The sequence below is a fragment of the Castor canadensis genome, chromosome 1 (genome assembly GCF_047511655.1).
Source record: "Castor canadensis chromosome 1, mCasCan1.hap1v2, whole genome shotgun sequence".
Taxonomy (NCBI): Eukaryota; Metazoa; Chordata; class Mammalia; order Rodentia; family Castoridae; genus Castor; species Castor canadensis.
This window is the reverse complement of record NC_133386.1, coordinates 184,067,684-184,087,191: the sequence shown is the minus strand read 5'-3', so window position 1 is coordinate 184,087,191 and position 19,508 is coordinate 184,067,684. Positions and strand designations below refer to the sequence as shown.

Genomic DNA, 19,508 nt, shown 5'->3' with positions numbered 1-19,508 from the left:
GCTCTAAATGTCATGCAGTTAACAACCCGGAGTTTCACTGAGGTCATATCCCTGAGGAAATTTCCTCACTGTCTGAAGTCATAAAAAAGATTGAGATACTAAGTCTATCAACTTTACCATAAACACATTAGGACATATTCTGTCCAGAGGAATGAACCTTTGGTTTTGATGCACTTTCAGGGTAGTGTAATATCTACAAGTTGGAAGGTAAATAGAGGATAAAATCCTTAGCTTTCCCAATGCAAAAACCAAATGAATTTTTCCTAATTTTGATGCCTTCCCATTGAAATTTTCGGAACTTCAGGAATTTCACTGTATATTCAGTTGATGAAGGCTCACCAAGAAAACACATTTTAAATTTTCTACACACATAGTATCCCAAGAACAGTGGAGATTTGCACAGCCAATATGTGCACACATCTTACAAGCTCATAGTACAGCAGTTATTCTGCAGTCTGGAGGACAGGATGTTGTGTAAATCACATAGCATAAAAGTTAAAACATGTATATGCTATATTGCTTGTATGGCTATGCAGTGGATGGAGAACCAGAAAATGTATAGTAATAGCAGTTATCAATAGAAACTAGCATTACTGTACACTATTTCCTTTATCCAATTAATATGATATATTATATTGATTGGTATTTATATATTGAAACAACCTCCATTCCTGGTACAAGCTCCACTGGTCATAATGAGGAAAAGTTTTTATAAACTAATGAATGAAATATACTAGCCTTTTATGGAGAATTTATGCACCTATATTCATAAAAGTATTGTTTTCTTTCCTTACAATACTTTTGTGTGGTTTTGGTATCAGAATAATGGTTTCACACAAAAAGTTGTGAAACTGCCTCTGGAAATGTTCATGAAGGATTACTGTTGATTCTTTTTTTTTCTTTTATTCATATGTGCATACAATGTTTGGGTCTGTTGATTCTCTTTTAATAATAAAATTCAACATTGAAGCCATCTTGATATGGATTTTTTTTCTTTTGGATGAAGTTATTTGTTTATTTTTATTGTATTGTTTTTTACATTTACTTACATGTGTACACATTGTTTGGGCTAACTCCCACTCTTCCCTTCTCTGGGCAGAACCTGTTTCATCCTTTTCTCCAATTTTGTCAAACTGAAAACATAAGAGATAATAAGAAAAACATAGCATTTTTGCTAGTTTGAGATAAACATAGCTATACAGAGAGATTCCTAGCATTGTTACCATGCATATGTGTATTGCAACTCACATTGGTTCATCTCTACCAGACCTCTTCACTACTTTCTAGGCCCCTTCCCACAATAGTCTCTGCCAGCATATGATTACTATATTTGCTTCTATACAGTGAGTATATCAACCAAAATCAAGTTTTAGGTTTCCTTCCCTTTCCTTATTCTCCTGTGCACTCTCTCCCCTTAGTGTATGCCCACATCCAATAATATTTCTGCATTTGCTTCAGGTCTATCATCCACATATGAAGGAGAACATGTGATTTTTGGTCTTTTGAACCTAACTTCATTTAAGATGATATTCTCCAGTTCTAATAATTTACTCGAGAAAGACAAAATTTCAATTTTCTTTGTGACTGAATAAAATTCTGTTGTGTGTAAATAACACATTTTCTTAATTCATTCTTCGGTAGTGGGGTATCTTGGCTGGTTCTATACCTTGGTTATTGTGAATAATGCTGCAATAAGCATAGGTGTGCAAGGGCCTTTGTAATAACCTGAGTCACATTCCTTCCGGTATATCTCTAAGAGTGGTATTGCTGGATCATATGGCAGATCTGTGTTTAGTTTTTTAAGAAATTTCCATATTGTTTTCTGTAAAGTGTACATTATGGAATGTTGTACTAGCTTACATTCCCACCAGCAGTATATGAGGGTTCCTTTTCACCATATCCTTGCCAACATGTGTTGTTGTTGGTGTTCTTGATGGTAGCAATTCTGACAGGGGTGAGGTGGAATCTCAGTGTGGTTTTTCATTAGCATTTCCTGAATGGCCAGGGATGGTGAGCATTTTTTGTGTTTTTTGGCCATTTGGGTCTTCCTTTGAAAATTTTCTGTTTAGTTCTGCTGCCACTCCTTTATTATTTCATTTATTTTTGGAGAGATTTCATTTTTTCAGCTCCCTTTATATTCTGGTTATCAGTCCCTTGTCTAATGTGTAGCTAGCAAAGATTTTCTCCCATTCTGTGGGTGGTCTCTTCAATTTAGAGATCTTTTCTTTTGTTGTTCAGAAGATTTTTAATTTCTTGTAGGCCCACTTATCAATCCTTTCTTTTAGGTGCTGGTCCACTTGAATTCTACAGAGGAAGTACTTGCATATATCTTCTGTTGCTTCCTGTGTATTTCCTGCTCTTTTCTGAACTAAACTCAAGTTTTCAGATCTGATATTAAGGTCCTTAATCCTCTTTGAATTAATACTAGTACAGGGTGAAAGGCATGGAACTAGTTTCAGTTTTCTGCAGGCAAATGACCACTTTTCCCAGCAACATTTGTTGAAGAGTCTGCCTTTTCTCCATCATATGTTTTTGGCTCCTTTGTCAAAATTGAGGTGGGAAAAGCTGCTTGGATTCATATCCAGGTCCTCTATTCTGTTCCACTGGTCTTCATACCTGTTTTTGTGTCAGTACCATGCTGTTTTTATTGCTATGGCTTTGTAGTATAGTTTGAAGTCGGGTATTATGATACTCCCAGCATTGCTCTTTTTGCTTAGTACTGCCTTGGCTATTCATAGTCATTTGTGTTTCCAAATGAAATATAAGGTTGATTTTTCAATCTTTGTGATGAATGTCATTAGGATTTTGATGGGAATTTCATTGAACATGTACATTGCCTTTGGTAATATAGCCATTTTTACTATGTTGATTCTGCCAATCCATCAACATGGAATATCTTTTCACCTTCTTTAACCTTTCTTTAGATGAAACTGGGTGCATATAGGTTGTTATTTCCTTTTGATATATTGCCCCTTTTATTTGTATGAAATTTCCTTCTTTGCTTGTTTAACTAGTATAAGTTTGAAGTCTACTTTGTCTGCTACTCCTGCCTGTTTTGTGGGGCCATTAGCTTGGCAAATATTTTTCTAGCCTTTCATCCTAAACCAGTGTTTATTTCTGTCAATAAGGTGAGTCTCTTGTTAACAACAGATATTCAGATCTTCCTTTTTAATCCAGTTTACCAGTTGGTGGCTTTTGATGAGGGAATTGAGTCCATTGACATTCAGTGTTAATATTAATAGTATGTGGTGATTCCTGCCATTTAGTTGTTTAAGGACTTGATTTTGTACAGCCGAATGAATGGTACTGTCTGATTACTTGGCTTTTCTTCTCCTGTGAATTAATAATCCCCCTCCTCTTGTGAAATTTTTGCTTTCACATCCTATGTGCAGAATTCCTTATAGAATCTTCTGTAATGGTGACTTGGTGTTCATATATTATTTTAGTTTCTGTTTATCCTGGAAGACTTTTATTCCTCTGTCATTTTTTAATGATAGTTTTACTGAGTAGAGTGTCCTAGGTTTGAAATTATTTTCAATCAGTGCCTGATACACCTCATTCTGTGCACTTCTTGCTTTTAACATTTCTGTTGACAAATCTTCTGTTATTCTGATAGGTTTACCTTTATATGTTATTTGTTTTTTCTCTCTTACAGCTGTCAATATTCTTTCTCTGTTCTCTGTGCTTGTTATTTTAATTATAATATGCTGTAGAGAAGTTCTATTTTGGTCAAGTCTGTTTGGTGTCCTGGAGGCTTCCTGTACCTGAATGGGCAAAACTTTCTCAAGGTTTGGGAGATTTTCTATTTTTAGTTTATTGAATATATTACACATCACTTTTGCTTGCACCTCTTCTCCTTCAATGCTCCTGATTCTCAGGTTTAGTCCTTTTGATGAGTTGTTTAATTCTTTCATCTTCCTTTCACAGCTCTTCAGATGTTACACTAAGAGTTCTTCTGTTTTTTTCTTTAATCTCTATTTTTTCCTTGAGCTCTGAGATTTTGTCTTCTGCTTGTTCTAGTCTGGGGAAGTCTGTGTTTTTTGTTTGACTAAAGGAAATTTTTATTTCTAGGAATTCTGTTTGATTCTTTTCTCAGATTTTCTATATCATTATTCAACTTCTCTTTTATATTTTATGTTGTCTTCTTTAATTCATATATCTCTTTTTTTATATTATACTATGCTTCACTTTGGTGTGTGTTGAAGTACTCTCTAAGTTCATTTGTTTCTTTGTCTTCTCATGTTCTTCATTTTTGGTGTTTTGAAATTTCTTGAATTCATCTTGTATTTTCCGGTTAACCACATCTAGTATCTTCTCTATGAATTCTCAGTGATTTCTTCCATGATTTCCTCTTTGAGGGACTTTTTTGAGGACATCCCTGGGCTCATTAGTGACATTTATCATTGTTTTTTTGGGGTCAGGAACTGGATGTCCATTTCCCACCAAGTCTTCTATCAATTTATTTTTTTGAGGAGTGTAGCTTACATTCCATCTTCTTTCCATCATTCCACTTGGAGCTGGGCAACTATGTTCTTGATAGGCTAATTGGTGGTTTCAATTGCCTGTTTTATTTCCATCAATTTAATTTTTATATTGTGACTGACTTGGTTGTTAACTGGGTTTATGTGCTTTTTCTATCCTGGCCTGGAGGTTTAAATTAGCAATAAGAAATTCATAGGTTCAATTGCAGACCATATTTTATAGAAAACCCCTAGATGATAATATCTATAAACACTGGGCATTGGGGTGTAAATGGTTCTTAGGTTCTTCGGCTAGAGATAAAAAAAGAGATTTCAACTCCTTGCCCCACCCTCATTCTTGAGACAGGTTCTCTCTCTCTCTCTCTCTCTCTCTCTCTCTCTCTCTCTCTCTCTCTCTCTCTCTTTCTCTCTCTCTCTCTCTCTCTTTCTTTCTTCCTCTCTTTCTCTCTCTCTCTTTCCCTCCTCTTTCTTTTTCTCCTCCTCCTCCTCTGCCCCCCACACCCAGCCCAGGGATCAAACCCAAGGCCTCACAAATGTTAGGCAAGCACTTTAGCACTGAGTTACATCTAGTTCCTCTCTTTTTGAAAACATAAACCTTAAAAGAAATGTCCCACTAAGCACAGTCTTCAGGACATTCCATGGATCATGGTATGTCATGTTTTCATTTTCTCTCATCTCAAAGAATTTGCTAATTTTCTTTGTGATTGCCTCTTTGACTCATCAGATATATGGTAATGTGATGTTTAATTTCTATATATTTGTGAATTTCCCAGTTTCCCTCCTATTTATGCACAGATGACATGCGCAGGAATTTCAGGTGCTCGGGATTCTTGAGCCTGCTCTGAGAATGAAAGCACAGACAGACTCTAACAGCAGATGTCAGAAACATTTTATTTGTAGAGAATTTATTTGTAGAGAAGAGAAGAAAAACATGGCATATTGGGGAATCCAGGGGGACCCAGAAACTGGTGATCCCATGAGTCTGGGTGGGGAGTGGGGTTTTATAGCCTTTTTTGTATTGCCTGCCTTTCAGATGCAGATGGGCATTCCCTAGGGAGGAGACATGTCTCTTTGACCACTTATCACCTTTTGGGACCTCCCGCAGTCCATCCTTCAATCCCCCCTCTCAACGGTTGCCCTAACTGCTGTTAGGAATAGGGACTACAAAGTCTTTTCAGTAACTGCTTCCTGCTGACAGAGGGCGATGAAGGGGCCTGCAGCATCAGGGCTGACCATGAGAGGGGTCGTCAAGGGGACCACGGTAGTGGGTCATTTTCATCTCCACCAGAGGCACTTGTAGTTTGATGGATTCTAGGTGAGAAGAAACAAACTTGACAAGTAAGTTGAAAATGCAAGTCCCAAACACAAGCAACTACAGGCAACTATAGGCCCCAGAAAGGGTAGGAACCAAGTCCTGGAGGGGAGCCAGGATTTTATTTGGTCCCATACCTGAGTAGAAACCTGAGTTTCAAGAAATTGCTCCCAGAGCCACTTAGCCTGTTGGAGAATGTAATCTGCACATTCCTCTACAATGTCTGAAGTGTTTATATATGTGCAACAGGAAGTATTGGCAATGGCACATACCCTGCCTTATTTGACCAAAAGAAAATCTAGGGCCAGGCGGTGGTCCATTACCATACAGGCAAGGGACAACAAAGACCTTTGCATATCCTTAATGGCAAGGCCTACCTGGTCTGAGGTGTCCTCTACCACTTTGGTTAGGATTTTTGCAGTTACATGATTGGCAATCACCCCATAGCTAATTCCAGCAAGGGCTGCAACTAATGCTATTATCCCTAAAACTATTAATGTAATCTCCCTTTTATCCCTATGGGAAGCTGTTCCTGTTGTAGTTAACATTTCCCTTTCCTTCCAAATGGCTGCATGATCATGCAGGATCAGGAAGACATACTTAGAATATGTACACATGTTTACTCTCTGTTCTTTTGACAGTCTTAGGACTTCTGTTAGGGCCACTAATTCTGCCAATTGAGCACTTGTATTAGGAAGAAGAGGACCTGATGTGAGGGTGCCAAATTCTGTCACAACTGCAAACCTTTCATGTTTGACACCATTCTTGACAAAGGAACTGCCATCAGTGTATAATTTAGGGGCTGATCAGTTAAGTTAGGTAGGGCAACATAATTTTCCATAAGCACCTCCTCACACAAATGTTCAGGATTTCCCTCTGCCTATGGTAGAAAGGATGCAGGAATTAGGCTCCGACAGCTCCTTAAAGTTATTTCTGTCCCTCCCAGAAGTGGGGCCTACTATTTTAATATATGCCTGCCAGATAGCCAAAGTTCTCCTTTTGAGTTTAAAATTCCCCCTAGGTTGAGTGGGACGTAAACTGTTAGGGGCTAGTTTAGGATAAGTTTCTGAGATTTAGGCAGTAGAAGGTTAACTGCAGTGACTGCTCAAAGATATACTGGCCATCCTTTGGCTACCTGATCTAATTATTTACTTAAGTATCCTACTGGCTGGGGAGTGATGCCACAGAGCTGAGTCACCATTCCCAAAGCAAGTCCTCCCTTTAAATAGACATATAATTGAAATTTTTCTTGTACTGGGAGACCCAGGGCTGGAGCTGTCACAAGGGCCTTTTTTAATTGGTGGGATTCATTTTCTGACTCATCATCCCATTCAATAAAGGCTGGGAATCCTTCTGTGCTTCCTCAAGGTTGTGATATAAGGGCTTGGCTAAGTCTGCATATCCCAGGATCTAAATTCTACAGTATCCTGTCACCCCAAAAAGATTCTCAATTGTTTTACAGTTTTAGGTAGAGGAAACACCAAGATTGGAAAGGTTCTATCTTCTAGATCCCTCATTTCTTTCTCCAGGACAAGACCTAAATATGTAACCCTAGACTGAGACAGTTGGGCTTTTTCTTTAGAGATTTTTATATCCTCTATCTGCTAGGATGTTTAGATAGAAGGTCTTGCCCTAGCAGAGGAGTAGGGGTTTCTAGGACAATTAAGAAGGAGTGACAGAAATGGAAATCTCCCCAGGAGCAAGCTCAAGGCTGAGTGAAATAACACTCTAGAGGCTGGCCTGATATGCCTCAAACAGTGATTTTCTTAGAGGACCTGGGTCCGGGAGAGAAAGGCATAGCTGGGATACTGGTTCCAGTATTGATAAGGAGGCTGACCTTGTGTTTATCCCAGGGCTCCTCTGCTTTTACAGTGGCTACAGAGCCTGGATGAGAGGCCCCAGGACCCATCATTGGGTGGGAAGCTCTGGCCTCGGTTCCCCTGGGAACTAGGGAAAATGTGCCTTCCTATGTTTTCCCCCAACAAATGGGGCAGGGTCCTGGAGGTAGCTTTCTCCAGGGGCACTGCCTCCTAAAATGGCCTGCCTGTTCACATTGAAAGCATGTCCTTGGGTTTGGACTTTGCCCTGGGGGAGCCTCTCTGAGCGCTGCAATCAGTGCCTCCTGCCACTTCTCTTTTCTCTTTTCCTTTTCTAGGTTCTTCTTTCCTTTTTCTAAGTCCCTAATATAGTATACAAACATGGCTACGTGGATCAATTGGTCTAGATCTCTAGATCTCTGCTCCCTTCAGCCACCAGTTTTGGGAGCTTTTTATGGATATCTGGTGCTGACTGTGTTAGAAACTTCTCTTTTAGTATGATTTCCTCTTCCTGTCACTCTGGTATAATGTTGGTATGCTTTTGTAAAGCATCCTTAAGTCTCTGTAGGAAAGCTACTGGGGTTTCTAAGAGTCCTTGCAGTATAGCTGTGACTTGGGAGTAATTAAGAGGTTTTTCCTTGGATCTCCTTAGACCCTCAAGAATGCAGTGGATGAAATGGTTATGACTCCATTCATCCTTGTCATTTTCAGGGTCCCACTTAGGGTCATACCTAAACATTGCCTGATCTCCTTTTGGAATTGGGAATTGAGGCTCCCTTCTAGGTATCCAATGCCTTTATCTTTCTTCTCCCTCCCCCTCTTCCTCCTCCTCCTGTGAGGGCCCAGTCTGAGACAGGCCTGTAAGGCTGCTTTTATCTAAGTGATAATTGTCTCCAGCTGTGACTGCCCAATCTAATACCCACTGTTTCTCCAGAGAAGTGAGGGTCTGAGATAGCAATAGCATTACAACTTTTTAGCTCAGTTCAAAGTTTTGGCTGACTTCTCTAAATGCCTGGATGTACTGATCTGGGTTTTCTGTGTAATTTCCTAAATCCTTTTTTATTTCTTTAAGTTCACTCACTCTAAAAGAAACATGAACCCTATCTCCTCCAGGAATTAACTGGAGGGGATAGAGTCCTGTGGGACCATGTCTGGTGTGTGGGTTAGCTGGGTAAGGGGGAAGTAGTGGATCTGATGGAGCATTAGATGGGTATTTTTATTCAAGGGAGTTTGGGGGCTTTTTGCAAAGAGTTACTATAGTCTGGGTATCTAGCCTGCATTTGTTCAGCCATTCTAGGTGATCTCTTAGGAAAAAGAACAGTTGGAAATGTGGAACTTCAGTCCACTTTCCTTCCTTTTTACAGAACATATCTAATTGAAGAATGGTGTTATAATTAATGCTCCTTTCTTCTGGCCATCTTTCCTCATCTCCCAGAGGATACTGTGGCCAAGCCCAGGTGCAGTATAACTTGAGTCACTTTTGCTGAAGACTTTTTGGATCAAGATCTTTCCAATGTTTTAATAAGCAGACAAGGGGGGATTCTTCCTGGATCCTTGAGGCTTGATTCCCCATCTAAAAAAAGAGAAACAAGGGAAAATCGGTCACCTTAACAGAGGTTTCTCCTTTTATCTAGGCATCCCCAGATGAGGAAAAACTCTAGTAGGAGAGGACATCCCGCTCTACCTTGCTCCTTCCACTGCCACTTGTGGGTAAAGTTGTGGAGGATTAACAGACATTTCAGGTGCACCCACTCCCCTGAAATGATTTTTGACCAATCTCTCATCTATTTCAACTTGCCTGTTTTCCCTGTGACCCAGGTAGGCTTAGTTCTTCTCTACCAGCTGAAGGCTTATAATTTAAAAAAAGACTCTATCAAAGTAACCAAGAGGGCTTGCATGGCCAGAGGGAGGACCCCATAGAGGCATGGATGGGGACTCTTGATGAAGTAGACTTTTGTCCCCCTATATATTCTGTGAGACATACATGCTTTTTATGAAAAGAGAGAGACAGCATCTGAAGGCTTTTGCTCTGGTAAGGGGCAAAAATGGAGACCTGAGGTTTTTGCCTTTAAACTGTTTTATTTTCTTTCCCTGAGGGCAGGCTGCAGAACCTGTTTAACCAGTTAACCTGATGCTTGGCAAAGACACTTAAGCCTAAATTGGAGATTACCACTTACTGGTGCCTGTAGGGATTTTTCCCAAACTCCCTGAGGGAAGAAGCTCACTGCTCTTTAGAGCAAAGGGAGGAGGGGTGCACACTCACCCTGAACTGCCTGGGAAAGGGGAAGGAGAGGCTGAGGGTTGGGGAAAAAGAGAGTTTCCAGGCTCAAGACAGGAAGGATTATTGGTCATCACTGCTGTCCAGGTCAATCCTGCCCAGGGGCAGTACTGGAGCACTGGAAGCAAGGGGTGACATCCACTGTCAGGCTATGGAAACCATGAAGGATGCATAAGAGATCTGATTGTCTGTTTGCCATGGACATGGCTGGAGGGGTCCCACATTTAGCCACCTGAGGGTGGGTCAGGAAGTTGCATCTGCAGCCTTTGAGTGGCCCCAGCCAGAACACCTTTTTGGGCTGTTTTCCAACCTCTTCTTAAGTGGGTCAGATCTTGAAAGATAGAGTTAGAGTTTAAGGAGAGGAAAAAGAAAAGGCCTTGGTGCACTGAAGTTGAGTTCCACCCACATAGCATTGGCAGTGCTGTATAATCCCCTGCCTGGTGTCTGAGTTTCATCAGATTGCCTGCCTTACAGCTGTAATGGGCTCAGAGCTTTTCCTCAGTTTCCCAAGGGAGAAACCCTCCTTAAAAAGACAGAGCAAGAGAGATAAAAGGTAGACCTAAGAGTTCCACTGTAGCTAGGCCATGGTGGAGTGTCTCTCCTGGAAAATAGACTCCACCAGAGTGCAGGATGCTCACAGTCACGTTTCTAGGCAGTCTTTCCCAGTTTGGCACAACCTATACCAACCTCAGGTGCTGGCTGGTCCCTTCATGGTCGCCAAATATGGTGCATGGATGACATGCCCAGGAATTTCAGGTGCTCAGGGTTCTTAAGCCTGCTCTGAGAATGAAAGCACAGACAGACTCTAACAGCAGAGGTTGGAAACATTTTATTTGTAGAGAAGAGAAGAGAAAACTTGCATATTGGGGAACACAGGGGGACCCAGAAACTGGTGATCCTGTGAGTCAGGATGGGGAGTGGGGTTTTATAGCCTTTTTTTGTATTGCCTGCCTTTCAGATGCAGATGGGCATTCCCTAGGGAGGAGAGATGTCTCCTTGACCACTTATCACCTTTTGGAACCTCCTGCAGTCTGTTCCTTCACTATTATGATTTTTAATTTCATTAAATTGTGGAGAACATGTGTTATATTGTCAATTCTTTTAAATTTATTGATTCTTGTTTTATATCCTAATGTACATCCTAACTTGTTGAATAAACTTCTTCCTAGTTGCATACCCATATGAAAGTCAGAGATTGAAATCTAAAGTTATTGTGTCTCTTCATTTATTTATTTATTTTCTATTCTCTCTTCTATTATTTAGGTGACTGTTTTTTGCTGCATATATTTTGCAGCTCTGTTATTAGCTGTAGATGTGTCTATGATACCTTGATGGATCAACTACTCATCATTATAAAATATCCTTTGGGGTCTCTATATGCTTTAACGCTTATTTTGTCTGATATTAGCTAAAATACAATAATTTCATGCTATTTGCATAGGATTTATTTTCTATGCTCTCAACTTATTTTGTCTAAGAACCTGAAGTATCTCCCTTGTAGACAGCATATGTTTGCGTTATGTTTTTTTATCTATTCTGCCAGTCCCTGCCTTTTAATTGGAGTATAACTCCACAACTTACATTATAGAAAATAGATCAAGTTAACACCAACTGAATGGCAATAATACATAAGAAAACTTCCATTTATCTCCACTCCTCCGCTCCTCCTTTGTGTTGTTATTGCCATTCAAGTCACATAGTTACAAATTATGTACCCATCAAGATACATTTATAATTACTGCTTTAAGCAATTGCCTTTTAAATCAGATGAGAGGAAAACAAAGTCTGTTTTATTCACCTCTGTAGTTGCCTTTGGAGTTCAGGATTCTTTTTTCAGGACTAAAGTTATTGTCTGGCATCATTTCATCTCAGTCTGAAGGATTTCCTTTAGAAATTCTTACACAGCATATCTGACAGCCAGGATGCTTCTCAATTCTTATTTGCCTGAGAATATCTTAATTTCTTCCTCATTTTTGAAGGATATTTTTGGTTTTTTTTTTTTTGGTTTTTTTTTTTTTGTTTTTTTTTTCTTTTATTATTCATATGTGCATACAAGGCTTGGTTCATTTCTCCCCCCTGCCCCCACCCCCTCCCTTACCACCCACTCCACCCCCTCCCGCTCCCCCCCCCAATACCCAGCAGAAACTATTTTCCCCTTATCTCTAATTTTGTTGTAGAGACAGTATAAGCATTAATAGGAAGGAACAAGGGGTTTTGCTGGTTGAGATAAGGATAGCTATACAGGGCATTGACTCACATTGATTTCCTGTGCGTGGGTGTTACCTTCTAGGTTAATTCTTTTTGATCTAACCTTTTCTCTAGTACCTGTTCCCCTTTTCCTATTGGCCTCAGTTGCTTTTAAGGTATCTGCTTTAGTTTCTCTGCATTAAGGGCAACAAATGCTAGCTAGTTTTTTAGGTGTCTTACCTATCCTCACCCCTCCCTTGTGTGCTCTCGCGTTTATCATGTGCTCATAGTCCAATCCCCTTGTTGTGTTTGCCCTTGATCTAATGTCCACATATGAGGGAGAACATGCGATTTTTGGTCTTTTGGGCCAGGCTAACCTCACTCAGAATGATGTTCTCCAGTTCCATCCATTTACCAGCGAATGATAACATTTCGTTCTTCTTCATGGCTGAATAGAATTCCATTGTGTATAGATACCACATTTTCTTAATCCATTCATCTGTGCTGGGGCATCTTGGCTGTTTCCATAACTTGGCTATTGTGAATAGTGCCGCAATAAACATGGATGTGCAGGTGCCTCTGGAGTAACAGTCTTTTGGGTATATCCCCAAGAGTGGTATTGCTGGATCAAATGGTAGATCGATGTCCAGCTTTTTAAGTAGCCTCCAAATTTTTTTCCACTGGAAGTGTGGCTCAAGTGGTAGAGTGTCTGCCTTGCAAGCATGAAGCCCTGAGTTCAAACCTCAGGACTGCCAAAAAAAAAAGAAAGCAAAACCAAATTTTTTTCCAGAGTGGTTGTACTAGTTTACATTCCCAACAACAGTGTAAGAGGGTTCCTTTTTCCCCGCATCCTCGCCAACACCTGTTGTTGGTGGTGTTGCTGATGATGGCTATTCTAACAGGGGTGAGGTGGAATCTTAGTGTGGTTTTAATTTGCATTTCCTTTATTGCTAGAGATGGTGAGCATTTTTTCATGTGTTTTCTGGCCATTTGAATTTCTTCTTTTGAGAAAGTTCTGTTTAGTTCACTTGCCCATTTCTTCATTGGTTCATTAGTTTTGGGAGAATTTAGTTTTTTAAGTTCCCTGTATATTCTGGTTATCAGTCCTTTGTCTGATGTATAATTGGCAAATATTTTCTCCCACTCTGTGGGTGTTCTCTTCAGTTTAGAGACCATTTCTTTTGATGAACAGAAGCTTTTTAGTTTTATGAGGTCCCATTTATCTATGCTATCTCTTAGTGGCTGTGCTGCTGGGGTTTCATTGAGAAAGTTCTTACCTATACCTACTAACTCCAGAGTATTTCCTATTCTTTCTTGTATCAACTTAAGAGTTTGGGTCTGATATTAAGATCCTTGATCCATTTTGAGTTAATCTTGGTATAGGGTGATATACATGGATCTAGTTTCAGTTTTTTGCACACTGCTAACCAGTTTTCCCAGCAGTTTTTGTTGAAGAGGCTGCTATTTCTCCATTGTATATTTTTAGCTCCTTTGTCAAAGATAAGTTGCTCATAGTTGTGTGGCTTCATATCTGGATCCTCTATTCTGTTCCACTGGTCTTCATGTCTGTTTTTGTGCCAGTACCATGCTGTTTTTCTTGTTATTGCTTTGTAATATAGTTTGAAGTCAGGTATTGTGATACCTCCTGCATTGTTCTTTTGACTGAGTATTGCCTTGGCTATTCGTGGCCTCTTGTGTTTCCATATAAATTTCACGGTAGATTTTTCAATCTCTTTAATGAATGTCATTGGAATTTTGATGGGAATTGCATTAAACATGTAGATTACTTTGGGGAGTATCGACATTTTTACTATGTTGATTCTACCAATCCATGAGCATGGGAGATCTCTCCACTTTCTATAGTCTTCCTCAATCTCTTTCTTCAGAAGTGTATAGTTTTCCTTGTAGAGGTCTTTCACATCTTTTGTTAGGTTTACATCTAGGTATTTGATTTTGTTTGAGGCTATTGTAAATGGAATTGTTTTCATACATTCTTTTTCCGTTTGCTCATTGTTAGTGTATAGAAATTCTAATGAGTTTTCTATGTTGATTTTATATCCTGCTACCTTGCTATAGCTATTGATGATGTCTAGAAGCTTCTGAGTAGAGTTTTTTGGGTCTTTAAGGTATAGGATCATGTCGTCTGCAAATAGGGATATTTTGACAGTTTCTTTACCTATTTGTATTCCTTTTATTCCTTCTTCTTGCCTAATTGCTCTGGCTAGGAATTCCAGTACTATGTTGAATAGGAGTGGAGATAGTGGGCATCCTTGTCTGGTTCCTGATTTTAGAGAGAATGGTTTTAATTTTTCTCCATTAAGTATAATGCTGGCTGTAGGTTTGTCATATATAGCTTTTATAATGTTGAAGAACTTTCCTTCTATTCCTAGTTTTCTTAGAGCTTTTATCATGAAATGATGTTGGATCTTATCAAAGGCTTTTTCTGCATCTATTGAGATGATCAAGTGGTTTTTGTCTTTGCTTCTGTTAATGTGGTTTATTACATTTATTGATTTTCGTATGTTGAACCACCCCTGCATCCCTGGGATGAAGCCTACCTGGTCGTGGTGAATAATCTTTTTGATGTGTTGCTGAATTCGATTTGCCATTATTTTGTTGAGGATTTTTGCATCAATGTTCATTAGGGAGATTGGCCTATAGTTCTCCTTTTTGGAGGTGTCTTTGCCTGGTTTTGGGATAAGTGTAATACTGGCTTCATAAAATGTGTTTGGCAGTTTTCCTTCCCTTTCTATTTCATGGAACAGTTTAAGGAGGGTTGGTATCAGTTCTTCTTTAAAGGTCTGATAGAATTCAGCAGAGAATCCATCAGGTCCTGGACTTTTCTTTTTGGGGAGACTCTTGATTGCTGCTTCAATTTCATTTTGTGTTATAGGTCTATTCAGGTGATTAATTTCCTCTTGGTTCAGTTTTGGATGATCATATGTATCTAGAAATCTGTCCATTTCTTTTAGATTTTCAAATTTATTTGAATATAGGTTCTCAAAGTAGTCTCTGATGATTTCCTGGACTTCCATGGTGTTTGTTGTTATCTCCCCTTTTGCATTCCTAATTCTACTAATTTGGGTTTTTTCTCTCCTCATTTTAGTCACGTTTGCCAGGGGCCTATCGATCTTGTTTATTTTTTCAAAGAACCAACTTTTTGTTTCATTAATTCTTTGTATGGTTTTTTTGGTTTCTATTTCGTTGATTTCAGCTCTTATTTTTATTATTTCTCTCCTTCTATTTGTTTTGGGATTTGCTTGTTCTTGTTTTTCTAGGAGTTTGAGAAGTATCATTAGGTCATTGATTTGGGATCTTTCAATCTTTTTAATATATGCACTCATGGCTATAAACTTTCCTCTCAAGACTGCCTTAGCTGTGTCCCATAGGTTCCGGTAGGTTGTGTTTTCATTTTCATTGACTTCCAGGAACTTTTTAATTTCCTCTTTTATTGCATCGATGATCCATTCTTCATTAAGTAATGAGTTATTTAGTTTCCAGCTGTTTGCATGTTTTTTGTCTTTACTTTTGTTGTTGAGTTCTACTTTTACTGCATTGTGGTCAGATAGTATGCATGGTATTATTTCTATTTTCTTATATTTGCTGAGGCTTGCTTTGTGCCCTATGATATGATCTATTTTGGAGAAGGTTCCATGGGCTGCTGAGAAGAATGTATATTGTGTAGAGGTTGGATGAAATGTTCTGTAGACATCTACTAGGTCCACTTGATCTATTGCATATTTTAGATCTTGGATTTCTTTATTGAGTTTTTGTTTGGATGACCTATCTATTGATGCTAATGGAGTGTTAAAGTCTCCCACAACCACTGTGTTGGCGTTTATATATGCTTTTAGGTCTTTCAGGGTATGTTTGATGAAATTGGGTGCATTGATATTGGGTGCATACAGATTGATGATTATTATTTCCTTTTGGTCTATTTCCCCTTTTATTAGTATGGAATGTCCTTCTTTATCTCGTTTGATCAATGTAGGCTTGAAGTCTACTTTGTCAGAGATAAGTATTGCTACTCCTGCTTGTTTTCGGGGGCCATTGGCTTGGTAAATCTTCTTCCAGCCTTTCATCCTAAGCATATGCTTATTTCTGTCAGTGAGATGAGTCTCCTGTAAGCAACAAATTGTTGGATCTTCTTTTTTAATCCATTTTGTCAAACGGTGTCTTTTGATGGGTGAATTAAGTCCATTAACATTAAGTGTTAGTACTGATAGTTATGTGGTGATTCCTGCCATTTAGTTATCTTAGTTGTTTGAAGGTTTGATTGTGTGTACCTAACTTGATGTTACTCTCTACTGTCTTGCTTTTTCTTATCCTGTGGCTTGGTGCTGCCTGCCTTTTCATGGTTAAGTTGGGTGTCACTTTCTGTGTGCAGGATCCCTTGCAGAATCTTTTGTAATGGTGGCTTTGTGGTCACATATTGTTTTAGTTTCTGCTTATCATGGAAGACTTTTATTGCTCCATCTATTTTGAATGATAGCTTTGATGGGTAGAGTATCCTGGGGTTGAAGTTATTTTCATTCAGTGCCCGGAAGATCTCACCCCACGCTCTTCTTGCTTTTAATGTTTCTGTTGAGAAGTCTGCTGTGATTTTGATGGGTTTACCTTTGTATGTTACTTGTTTTTTCTCTCTTACAGCCTTCAATATTCTTTCCTTAGTTTCTGAACTTGTTGTTTTAATGATGATATGTCATGGAGTAGTTCTATTTTGATCTGGTCTGTTTGGTGTCCTGGAGGCCTCTTGCATCTGTATGGGAATAGATTTCTCTAGATTTGGGAAATTTTCCGTTATTATTTTGTTGAATATATTACGCATTCCTTCGCTTGCACCTCTTCTCCTTCTTCGATGCCCATGATTCTCAAGTTTGGTCTTTTGATGGAGTCAGTGAGTTCTTGCATTTTCTTTTCACAGGTCTTGAGTTGTTTAATTAATAGTTCTTCAGTTTTTCCTTTAATTACCATTTCATCTTCAAGTTCTGAGATTCTGTCTTCTGTTTGTTCTATTCTGCTGGATTGGCCTTCCGTTTTGTTTTGCCGTTCTGTTTCATTCTTTTTTCTGAGGTTTTCCATATCCTGGCTGTTTTCTTCTTTATTGTTGTCTATTTTTGTCCTGAGTTCATTTATCCATTTATTCATTGTGTTCTCTCTTTCACTTTGGTGTTTATACAGTGCTTCTATGGTTTCCTTTATTTCTTCTTTTGCTTTTTCAAATTCTCTATTTTTATTGTCTTGGAATTTCTTGAGTGTCTCCTGTACATTTTGGTTGACCCTATCCAGTATCATCTCTATAAAATTCTCATTGAGTACTTGTAGTATGTCTTCTTTTAAATTATTCTTGTGGGCTTCATTGGGTCCTTTGGCATAGTTTATCTTCATTTTTTTGGAGTCTGGATCTGAGTTTCTGTTCTCTTCATTCCCCTCTGGTTCCTGTACTAATTTTTTGCTGTGGGGAAACTGGTTTCCTTGTTTTTTCTGTCTTCCTGTCATTGTCCTTGGTGTTGTTACTGTCCCTGTACTGTGTGTAATTAAGTATTTTCTAGCTTGTAATAATAACAATGGTAATATTGAGAATGGAAGAGTGAGCTGAGATGGAAAGCAAGAAGTTAAAGAAAAGGGGAAAACAAATATACAGACAAGAGGGAGAAAGCAGAACAAGGTATCAGACAAGAGAGTTTCAAAGGTATAAACAGGGAGTGTTAGTGTACTAATCGACAGTAAGCTGAACAGACAATAGAGAGACAGAGAGAGGATTGAAAATCAAAGATAAAAAAAATAAAAAGTAAGTATATGAAAGTAATATCTATTTATAAAAATGAATTAAAATAAAATGGAAAATAGAAAATTAAAAAAAAAAACAAAAAACCAAAAACTTCCAAGTTTATATGCAATGCAGTTTCAGTCTTAATAATTTGGATGTCCGTCTCAATCTCCAGTCCTGGAGTTGGTGCCTCAGATGTTGTTCTGTAGTTGTCTCATCAAAGGGGATGCATAAAGTAGAACAAAACTACACACTCACACACACACAGAGGATTAAAAAAAAAAAAAAAAACCCCACCAAGTGTCCCCAGTTCAAATGCAATACAGTTTCAGTAAGTTTTTCGGCTTGCAGGTGTAATTCGGTTGTTCTCTCATCAAAGGTAGGGAGAAAAAGAAAAAAAAGCGTCTGGAGGCAGTTCTGAGAGTGGGATCTGAAACTGTGGCTTGCCTGCCTGCTGCTCTCCGCCTGTAGCTGGCGGCATTATTTATGCAGATCTCTGGGGTGAGCTAGCACTCACCTGGTCCCACAGGCTTTGTTTGCTCAGAGTTCTCCTGTGCGGGGGGCCTCTGCTACAGGCTTTCCCCTTTCCAAGCACTGGGAAAGGTGACACTGCCCTGCGTTGTCAGGCCTGCGTGTTTATTTACAGTTCACGTGGGAAGTGGGTCTTCCCTCCTCTCACAAGCGTCCCTGCTCCTGGTTGCTGGGTGCGCCCCGCTCCCGCCAGAGCCTCTCCGGCCCGCCCGGCTCGTTTATTTACAGTCCCGGGAAGGATTCCCTTCCCCCAATCTTCAGCGCTCAGGGCGCCCCACCCTCTTTCCAGCGTGTCTTAACTGTTCTTATTGCTTAGTACTCAGTTTCTCTTTTTTTTCCCGGGTGGAGGTCAGTCTGTCTAGGGGGCTATGCTGCTCTGGCCCAGGCTTGTCTGGGGGGCTACCGTGGTACTGCGAGGCTCACCTGGTCCACGTCTTCCCAAGCTGTATGGGCGCCAGCCACTGGCGGCCCCGGGGGCCATCCTCGGTTCTCCGTTTAAGGTGAAGTGGAGATTCTCTGCGCCAGCTGGAGATGTGGAGGAGTCAAAGTTATGCCTTTTCTCAGTGATTATGCCTGCAAAGTCTGTCTCCAGTGTCTCTCCAAGATTTCACTATAGGAGGGTCGCTTTCTGCTTCCTACCTCTAGCCGCCATCTTGGAATTTCTGTGATATTTTTGTTTTGTGGCAGAACTAGGGTTTGAACTCTGGGTCCTGCAGTTGTTATGCAGGCACTGCAACACTTAAGGCATGCCACCAGCACTTTTTGCTTTACTTATCTCTGAGATAAGTTCTCATTGTATCCTACGTCCAGTCTGGACCATGATCCTCCTATTCAGGCTTCCCTGAGTGATGGGATGACAAGCACATGCCCCCATGCCCAGCCAGTAGTGAAATGGAGTCTCATAAACTTTTGCCTAGGCTAGCCTTGAACTGTGAATTTCCCAATCTCCACCTCCAGAATAATTAAGATTACAGGCTTGAGCCATCACCTACAGTGTTTCTCATTCTTACCGTTATTTCTTTATACATAATTTCCTTTGGTTCTTTGAATATATTCAATGAAACTAATTAAAGTTTTTATCTAGTAAGGTCTGCCCTTCTCCCAGAGGTAATTTCTATTGGCTGCATTTCTC

The 19,508-nt window shown here is 39.6% G+C and overlaps 1 non-coding gene across 1 annotated transcript; it reads left to right on the top strand.

Moving 5' to 3' along the window:
- Positions 1–12,757: 12,757 nt before the first annotated feature.
- On the top strand, positions 12,758–12,830 carry Trnaa-ugc (transfer RNA alanine (anticodon UGC)). Its single transcript has one exon. It is a non-coding gene; the product is annotated as a tRNA-Ala (tRNA).
- The last annotated feature ends 6,678 nt before the right edge of the window (positions 12,831–19,508 follow it).